Raw genomic sequence first — 10,390 nt, 5'->3', positions numbered from 1 at the left:
GCTCGGAATACCCAGAATACAATGGTCAACTGTGGCTGAACTCTAGTCTTTCCATGAATTGCTGTTCCTAGTTCCAGCCATGGACCATCTTGGGAAGGAGGCAAAGTCTTCTGAGAATTAAAGCATCAGTATCAGGGCAGCTATTGAGCACTTGCATCATTAAATGTTTGTTACTTGCCTGGAAACCACCAGCCCCATCCCTAGTGCAGTGGGATGTTAGTTATAACCTCATACTCCTCATGGTCAGATACAAACATTAGTAATGTCCTCTTTGTCCAAGAGGACATGCTGGAACAACTGCATAACAAAGCGACTGCTTTGTGGGCACCCCTCCTTCAGCCACATAAATCCTGTTACTAAGTCATATTAAATGCAGAGGTGTTGATGGTGCCTCGGGTGGCCTTTCAATGAAACTAGAAATAAAGTCTGGAAAGGGTACATAATGCATTTGGCAGGAGAATGGATGGATTTTTACCAGAGCTTCAATGAAACATGTCATGAGCAATGGGGTGTCAAGTTGTTCAGCTGTCTCAAGTAGATGCACTGCTTGGATGGTGGCTCAGACATGCATGTTGCATTTACTAGTGTAATAGATTTTAATACCAACATTTTGTGTGCTAAACCATTAAAAGGTACATGGGTTTCCACAAGTACTATCTTGACCTTACTCTCAGTGGGGGTAGGGTGCTGGTCTGAAGTACCGAAAAAATAATTAAAACCCTATAGAGCTATACTAACAAATAGCCCTAATACCAATTACCAATAATCAGTCAGTTGGCTGTGTAGAAGGTTCAATCGTTTATTAAACAAACAACTCTGCCAGAGGAGCCTCTCGCAACCTAACCCCTCGAGGTCCGCCGAGAAGACTGCTGGCACATTATCAACAGATCACATATATACTGTCACATTTCAAAACCGTTACCTAAGTAGGAAAAATACAAGTTGGTACAGGTTGGTGCAAAGGAAAGACCATATATGGGACACAAAGCATCCTTAGTTTAGCTCAGCTCGTTATAGCAAGGTCGAGGAGGGTGACTCCCTTCTGCCTGCTCTAGGAGAGTCCGCACAGCGCCTCCTGGAATGTGCTTATCTAGCCTACCCCCACCTACAACCTTGACAGGCCTAACGTGCAGAAGCAGCAGCTTGTTACATTTGTCGGACTATTTCTCAGCAGAACGGCTCCTGCTAAGTGTAATGGTAGGTTTCCACTAATGCTGCAAGCAGACTAGGCCACAAAATGGTGCTGGTCGGGTCAAACTATATTGCCTGCGAGAAGATGAAAACTAAAATAAGGGGTACATTAATCCCTAAGATATTACATATGTGAGTTTAATAATACTCGAATACACTAGCCTAGTAGGTACATCACGCTAATTTCTAACTGTAAATGTATGTTTTACTAGGCCTAATTCAGATTTCGGTTCCTCAGGTCTATTTCGCCCGGTGAACAGAGTAGTGAAGATTTTGTTAAAAGTCTGTACTTGATCATATGACTGGTGCTGGGACTACTGCAGGTGCTGATGTTTATGCCGGGATTGGTGCTGGAGGTGATGTTGGAACTTGTGCTTGTGTTGTTGTCCATCATGGAACTTGTTCCCGTGGTGAAACCTGTGCTGTGATGCATGTTGGGGTTGCTGGTCACACCGCTGTTGTCAGTGCTGTTATCAGTGCTGCTGATGTCAGTCCATATGCTGTCATCGGTGCTGTCTTCAAGAGTAGTGCTGGGCCTTGAGGTTGGGCTGGTGTCACCACTTGTGCAGTTAATGTCAATTTTGACTGTTAGTCCCAGTGACTTTAGGACCGGTGAATTCCTGCAGTAACTTTCACTTGCACATCCAGAGAAGACTGCTTTGTAGCCCACCAGACCTGTAAATAGAAATGCAGACATGCTATTTCAACAATGTAATAAACAGCCCCTTTGCCCCACCATCAGCCGGGGGGGGACTCAAAATATGGGGGATGGTCCTCCATCACATCAGCAGAGGCCACAGCTTATCTACTCCGGCTCTTTCTGTTTCAGCAAGGGATGCAATAATTCACTGCCAAAACCCACAACTAGCTGAGAGCACTCAACTCTTGTACTCTTCAACCAATCTATGTTTCTCATTAGACATCTGCATATTTTAAACTGTAACTTTTAAAAAGATAGTTTTTTGTGTATTAATTTGTAAACACTCACCCCCTGAGCACTTTTCATCTTTTGTGTATGCTCACGCTCATCGCGCTGAAGGAGGGGATACTGCAGCCGATTTAACGCTGCTAACAAAGAATTAGCGCCACCATCTTGGGTGAGTGAGAGGGCGAGCAGATTGCTTGCTCGGCCCTCCCACCCTGACTGCTATAAAAATACGCAGTTGACGGGCGCTTCCAGCACTGACAGACAGATTGTTTAGTTCCTGTGGCGTGAGCCGGGGACTCTGCATATTTTAAACTGTAACTTTTAAAAAGATAGTTTTTTGTGTATTAATTTGTAAACACTACCCCCCTGAGCACTTTTCATCTTTTGTGTATGCTCGCGCTCATCGCGCTGAAGGAGGGGATACTGCAGCCAATTTAACGCTGCTAACAAAGAATTAGCGCCGCCATCTTGGGTGAGTGAGAGGGCGAGCAGATTGCTTGCTCGGCCCTCCCACCCTGACTGCTATAAAATGATACTCCTTCCCCGGAAGCGCAGCGGGCGTGCCGGCGGCGCACCAAAGGCGAGCCCGTCTGCGCCCGTCCGCGCCCAACCGGGACCAGGGGCCACTCCTCCTGGCCGTTTTGTGGGAGATAGGCGGTCATACAGCTCGAGCCTCCTGCATCAGCTTCGCCCATCTATGTTATCTAGCTGGGCCACTCCATACATCCATTGGAGATCCCTCGCTGCTGTACGCACTGTAAAACTGAGCTAATTACCACTACCAACGTCAGGTCTGAGGTAAAGGATTACTCTATGTTTCTGCTTAACTGCAGGTCTTTAGTTAAACACTGTTTGGAGATCTCTTTGCTCCTAGATGAACACACACCGGATGTGATCTTTTTAACTGAGACTTGGCTAAATCAAGACTCTCAGCCGGATCTGGCACAGGCTATTATTCCTGGTTATCAGATAGTGCGGGTAGACCGGCCACAGGGCAGAGGCGGTGGCTTGCAATTATTCATAAAGAGAGCTATTTATGCCGCTGCCTGACGGAGGAGATTGAGGATTGCGAGAGCTTTCCTTTCGTGATTGAGTTTTCCCCTAATACCATCTTCACGGGTATTCTTATTTATCTTCCCCTGGAACCATCGGACAATTCAACACCTCTCTCTTGTCGGTGGTCTCCCAATTGGTTACCTCCCCTTCAAATTTTACTTTACTTGGAGATTTTAATGTTCATTTTGATAAACTGTCAGACCCCACGGCACTAGAGTTAATGTCAAGTTTGGCCGGCATTTAATTAGAGCAATTAGTTCCCTCTTCAACGCATGAAAAAGGTAATCTCTTAGACCCGATTTTCAGTAATAGCGATCAACTTAAAGTGGGTACTATTAGTTGCCTACCATGGTCGGATCACTTTTTGATAGCCTTCACTTGGACCACGATTAAACTTCCTTCATCCATTTTTACATCTCGGAAAATCCAAAATTGGTCCAAACTCTCTGTAGACAATTGGACAAAGGCCCTTAGCACCACTAGACCTTTACTCTCCCATGACCCAATGGTAAATAATAACAAATACAACGACTGGATCACCACCTCTCTAGATTTGGTTCTCCCCTCATACCTATCTGGGTCTAAGAGGCAGAGTAAATCAGCACCGTGGTACACAGAGGAACTTAGGGACAAAAAGCGCTCCTGCAAGAGATTGAAGAGGAAATGGCGCATGACCTACAATCTCATTGACAAAACCACTTACAGGGACGCTATCAAGAACTATAAACTTGCAATAAAAACCTCACAGGTAGCCTACTATAACGATAAAATAACAATGGCTAAATCTAAGCAGAAAGAAATATACCGGATAGTCAATTCTTTGATAAAACCCCTCCCGCTCGCGGTAGACAATAGCAATTCCCTGTCTAGATGCAATGAGCTGGTTGACTTTTTTTTACAAAAAGTTAACAAAATCTATCTCTCCTTTCCAGATCCAGCCATTGAATCACCTACTCAACGTCCTGACTCAGCTCTGGATACAGTAATTCCCCCTCACAACAAGCTAGATTCTTTTCCATTGTTGAATTTGGAAACATTGGAGTCTCTAGCACAACAAATAAAATCTGGCTCACCGTGTGACCCTGCTCCTCCGGGCTCGCTGGGGTTGGCCAGTGAAACCATTCTCCCCACTCTCATGGAGTTGTTGAACTCCTCCATGTTGAGTGGGATGGTTCCTATGGCATGGAAGCATGGAATGATACGGGCCTTACTAAAAAAACCTGCCCTTGACCCAGCTAACCCTAGTAATTACCGCCCAATTTCTCTGCTCCCATGGGCATCTAAGATCCTGGAGAAGCACATTAATACCATCCTGACGAAGTTTCTCGAGGGAAATCATCTCCTCGATGCTTCCCAGACGGGTTTTCGCCCAAAACATGGGACAGAGACTGCTCTATTGGCTGTGACTGAGGAGACGAGACGGATCTTGGATAGGGGGGTGGTCAGTGGCAGTGATCCTCCTCGATCTGAGTGCCGCTTTTGATACGGTCCATCATAAAATTCTGTTGAACTGTCTCGCCAACCTAGGAGTGTCTGGAGAAGCCCTGGTCTGGTTCAAGTCTTTTTTATCTGACAGAACCTTCCAGGTGTTTGACGGCACATCCATTTCAGCGAGCAGGCCTCTGGGGTGTGGAGTTCCTCAGGGCTCATCATTGAGCCCTACGCTCTTCAAAGCATATATGAGGCCGCTGGCTGGGATTGTTCGTCCGCATGGTATTAACATCATTACCTATGCGGACGACACCCAGCTGGTGGTTTCCCTTGTGCAGAAGAGTGGCCTCCAATCACCCCCCAACTCAGCAGAGTGTTTGGAGGAGGTGAGGAGCTGGATGATGAGCTCATGTCTGAAGCTCAATGACGATAAGACCGAGCTCATGCTTTTGGGCCCGGCGGCCCCCTCCACCTTGGAGCTGCTATGGCCCGCAAGCATGGGGACGGCCCCTGCCCCAAGAGATAACATCAAAAGACTGGGGGTATGGCTAGATAATTCGCTGAGCTTCAATATAGAGGCCACCAAGGTGGCGGCCACCTGCTTTGGCCTCCTTAGGGTGATCAAAAAAATCCTTCCCCTTCTTCCATTTGAGGCCAAGCAGATAATCATACAGGGCCTTGTTCAATCCCGTCTGGATTTTAACAACGCCCTTTATCTTGGAGCACCGGACTACACCCTAAAAAAACTTCAGCGCACCCAAAATTGTGCTGCTCGTGCGCTACTTCGAGTCCCACGAAGAACTTCAATAAAAGCTGGGTTAAGAACGTTGCACTGGCTGCCTGTCAAGGACAGAGTAAAGTTTAAATCTTTGTGCATCGGTCATCAGGCTTTCTGGAAAATGGGCCCAGAAATCAACTGTTCTTTGATTTCCCCTTATCTGCCCAACAAGGCGCTTCATTCCTCGTCTGCATCTCTGGCCAAGACTCCCAGAATCTTTAAAGCCAGAGCAGGAGGATGTTCCTTCTCTTATAATGTATCAAGACTATGGAACACCCTCCCTCTGCACATGAGAAGCAATTCCAATCTAACCAGTTTCCGGAAGCAACTTAAAACTTTTTTGTTTCAGTAACCAGAGTCTCTGTTTGTTTGCCTGAGGGCAATCTTGTTTAGTCACAGCGCCTGGACGCCTGAGGGCAACTGTAGCGCTTTATAAATTCTATTTTCATTTCATTTCATTTCACAAGACAGAGTGCCAGATTGTGTTGGGTGCATTGAGGCTGTTTACGAACGGGCATCCTTGATGCCAGTGTATGGATTTGCTCAGCCTGGCGGAGATCTCTTCCCGTACGTGGCACCCACGCATGTGCCAGGACAAAAGCATGGTAACTGTGGCTCAAGACATGGGACAAACCTATGACATGCTCTTGCTGGTACCCAATGAGGGACAGGACAAGATGGACAGGACAATGATGTGGATGTGAAAATGTGCAGCTATATGTGATGGAAATTTCTAAGGGCTAATTTCCCGCAACTGAACCCTGCACCCCAACTGTTTCTCTTGCGGTGTATGTTTGAATATTGCACGTAGAAATATCGCCTGGCATAGTGTGTTTTAAAAATTGTTTACAATATTATTGTCCCATTGTGTGTACATATGTAATATTATTTCAAATAGGACAATATTTCTGTCAGACAATATTTTTACAATTATATTGTGGCACCATGCTTCTCAGCAGACAACCAGCTGTGCCTAGAAGCGAGCTCTACACTACATAAAGCGGTAACATAAAGATGCAGTTTTTGGTCTTGGGGCAACAGTGCCTTTTGGTCTGAGGTTGGATCTGACCCACAGTCCCATCTTCAACATTACCTGTGGTCACAGTTATGACAAACTGCAAGCACTTGTCCTCCATCCCAGAGCACTCCATGGTCCCCGGGTCCGGGCAGGTTCCAGACTTTCGCACATCAGTCCATTTGGCTCAGTGGTTGTTGATGGAACTGGAGATAAAAATGGGAAGAAAAGGTGAACTCCATTCTGTCTGTAAGTGGAAAGGACTAAGAGAAAATATGGCAGAGCTGATACCTGCGCGTGGAAAATAAGCCCTCGCCTTGCATTGAGCCTTTCTGCCCATCTGCCCATAATCAGCGATTCCGATGTTTTACCCCTGGTGGCATGGACATTTTCCAGTCCTGGGTGGTTCTCCACATTGTTCATGGCTTTCTGGTCCTTAAAGCAGCTCCAAGGCCCTGCGCATCACAGGACCTTGTGATGTGCAGGCCCTAGCTGAGCATCACCCATGGCTGGTTTCTGTCCTGCAACAAACCTTGAGCCTAACTTTCACCCAGCAAAACTTTGAACCCATTTACAATGTCTTACTGTGATTTCATTGTGCACATCCTTCCTCCGTGTATTACTCCCACAGGTGTTGGTGGAAGGCTTCTTCTAAGAGGGTCTCCAGGCACTAGATAGACAGAACAAATATTTGCAGGGAGAAGGAGGCGAAAACTTCCAGAGTTTTTAAGATTGGGGCTTGAAATGGAACTGGCTGTCCTCGAATTCTGGCTTTTAAAAGACACATGCTGGAAGTGGCATGGCTGCCCCCCTATCTTCCCGGTGTTCAGAGGTATTGTCAGGCAGGTGAGTGGCTCGACATGAGATAAGCTTCGTTGATCTGTGGTCCACAAGTCTTCCTGCAAGCTCCTCGCATGGAGGGGACAACGGAGTGTGCTGTTCTGCATGCACACTGTACAAAGTGAAAGTGAAACTGGGGGCATATTTACAAGAACTTCGTTAAAAACATTGCCGTTTTAGCGGCATGAAACTGCTGCTAAAATGGCGATAATGGGCTTGCTAATATGTGTTATAGAATTCCATTAGAAGCCCAGGTTGGATGCCCTGCACATCTAACCTGGGCTTCTATTAAAGTTCTATGACGCATATTAGCAAGCCCATTATCGCCGTTTTAGCGGCAGTTTTCAGCTGCTAAAATACCGATAACTTTTAACGAGGCTCTTGCTAACATGCCCCCTGGTTTGTAAACTGGGCACCAAGTACATGCTGTGGCGATGTGAGGAAATATTTTTGGATGCTGGAGGTGGATTTTGCATTTTCAAAGGAGACTGTCTCAACTACTGAACTCCAATAGGCACGCCGTATTGTAAATCTCCTCTCTGAGGCTCTTGCCTGCACCCAGTTCTGCTGCCTAACACAGAACCTGATTGATGTAATTCCTGCCTGTTTTCAGAGGTACAAATTTAAATAATAACTAACGGTACTTGCCACCCCTATTAATGTCCCTGAGAGATTCATAATACGGAATGCAGATTTATTGGAGCCATCTGACTGCTTTTAAGGAAGCTGTTGAGCCAGATTAAACCTGTTAAGATATGATTGGCAGCTTCCTGAGCAGGAACACAATAATTAGATCTAGCAATCTTGAAGGCATATTTACAAGGAAATGTCTCAGTGCGGAGCTGCTCCAAATTTGGCAGCGCCATGCTCCGACAGTTCCAAAACACAGGGATGCGACGCATTTACAATAATACCGTGGCGCACCCCTGCATTTCCTCTAGGGCAGGCGTTAAATAAATGTATCTGCCTTGCACCAATGCAGGACCCCCTGCACCATAGTGCAAGAGTTCCTGCGCATATAGAAGCGGCATACAGCGCGGTGAGGGACAGCATCTAATTTCGGACTTACCTCGTGGCTGACATTAGTTTTAGAAGTCTGCATAGTTTTTAATTTGCTGATATTTCTTTTTTTTCGTTGTACTTTTCCTCTTATACTGGGCTGCGACCAGGCGTGCAACACCCATTGGACTCACCGGGCTTCAGCCCCCTCGTCGTGTGTGGCAGCCCGGGATGAGACAGATCCCGGGCACACACACAGCCACACCCGAAAGTTTCACAGGTCTTTAACCCCTACCGCGCTACCGCGTTTTCCCGCTGTGCGCGGGAATTTAAAAAATGGCTTGTTTATGACAAAGCCAGCTCGTCATCCGCGCAGCGCAGGTAACGCCCATGACGAGCTGGCTTTGTCATAAGCGCCGAAGGGGTTAATAGACCATTTGAATGTTAATTAGGCCTTGCTGTTGTTTTTTGGCTGGGATTTACCTGCCATTCGTGAGGAAGTTTAGACTTGTGCTGTGTGCTTCCCTGCATATCCCGCTACTTTTCGCGACACCCGCTCCGCGGGTGCCGCTCACCGCCTTCCTGCCCCGTCCTCCCTTGTGTGAGCGGCTCCACAGTCGGTGGAGAGCAACGCGCTCCCAGGTTGAGGCTAAAGTCAGCAGATAGCGCGTGGAGCCTACCGGGGGACTGCGAGGTCCAGCAGCCTCAGCTGCACACAGCTGCTGCCTCTTCCCCCGGCGGCCACGCCCCCAGCCTCCGTATTAACATCGCCTGGGTTTCTGGCTGAGTGGCGCTTCCTGGGATTTACCTGCCATTCGTGAGGAAGTTTAGACTTGTGCTGTGTGCTTCCCTGCATATCCCGCTACTTTTCGCGACACCCGCTCCGCGGGTGCCGCTCACCGCCTTCCTGCCCCGTCCTCCCTGGTGTGAGCGGCTCCACAGTCGGTGGAGAGCAACGCGCTCCCAGGTTGAGGCTAAAGTCAGCAGATAGCGCGTGGAGCCTACCGGGGGACTGCGAGGTCCAGCAGCCTCAGCTGCACACAGCTGCTGCCTCTTCCCCCGGCGGCCACGCCCCCAGCCTCCGTATTAACATCGCCTGGGTTTCTGGCTGAGTGGCGCTTCCTGGGATTTACCTGCCATTCGTGAGGAAGTTTAGACTTGTGCTGTGTGCTTCCCTGCATATCCCGCTACTTTTCGCGACACCCGCTCCGCGGGTGCCGCTCACCGCCTTCCTGCCCCGTCCTCCCTGGTGTGAGCGGCTCCACAGTCGGTGGAGAGCAACGCGCTCCCAGGTTGAGGCTAAAGTCAGCAGATAGCGCGTGGAGCCTACCGGGGGACTGCGAGGTCCAGCAGCCTCAGCTGCACACAGCTGCTGCCTCTTCCCCCGGCGGCCACGCCCCCAGCCTCCGTATTAACATCGCCTGGTTTTCTGGCTGAGTGGCGCTTCCTGGGATTTACCTGCCATTCGTGAGGAAGTTTAGACTTGTGCTGTGTGCTTCCCTGCATATCCCGCTACTTTTCGTGACACCCGCTCCGCGGGTGCCGCTCACCGCCTTCCTGCCCCGTCCTCCCTGGTGTGAGCGGCTCCACAGTCGGTGGAGAGCAACGCGCTCCCAGGTTGAGGCTAAAGTCAGCAGATAGCGCGTGGAGCCTACCGGGGGACTGCGAGGTCCAGCAGCCTCAGCTGCACACAGCTGCTGCCTCTTCCCCCGGCGGCCCCGCCCCTAGCCTCCTCCTTCTTTGCTGGCCTCAGCTTTACCGCGACGCGGGACGCGCGCGGGGCGGAGCACAGGGCGAAGACCGGGCAAAGAGCGGGCCGTTTAAGGCCGTTCGAGGACGGGAGAGTCCGGTCCGGCCCACCCCCCTAAGAACTACATCCTGGTAAATCCAAAACAGGCACCATTATCTTTTTGATTTCTCCCCACAACCGGTCAGGCAATATAGTATCCTTCCAAGGTGAACATTCATTGCAAAATGAACACGAGAGCCTCCAAGCAGAAAAAAACTAAGAAAAAGGGAATAGGAGAAACACTATTAGGTCCAATGGATGACTTCCTGGCCAAAGCAAATACATTCATTGATCAGAGCATCAGTCTAATTGAGGGAAGAGTGTCTACCGACCTTGCAATAGCACGTCGATCCTCAATGGGCC

At 48.7% G+C, this 10,390-nt stretch overlaps 1 pseudogene; it reads right to left on the bottom strand.

The window, feature by feature from the left end:
- Positions 1–1,405: 1,405 nt before the first annotated feature.
- LOC144769717 (uncharacterized) lies at positions 1,406–8,105 on the bottom strand (annotated as a pseudogene).
- Positions 8,106–10,390: the final 2,285 nt, after the last annotated feature.

Source organism: Lissotriton helveticus, chromosome 7, assembly GCF_964261635.1.
Source record: "Lissotriton helveticus chromosome 7, aLisHel1.1, whole genome shotgun sequence".
NCBI lineage: Eukaryota > Metazoa > Chordata > Amphibia > Caudata > Salamandridae > Lissotriton > Lissotriton helveticus.
Note: the sequence above shows the minus strand (reverse complement) of the source record. Positions and strands in the feature narration are given on the sequence as shown.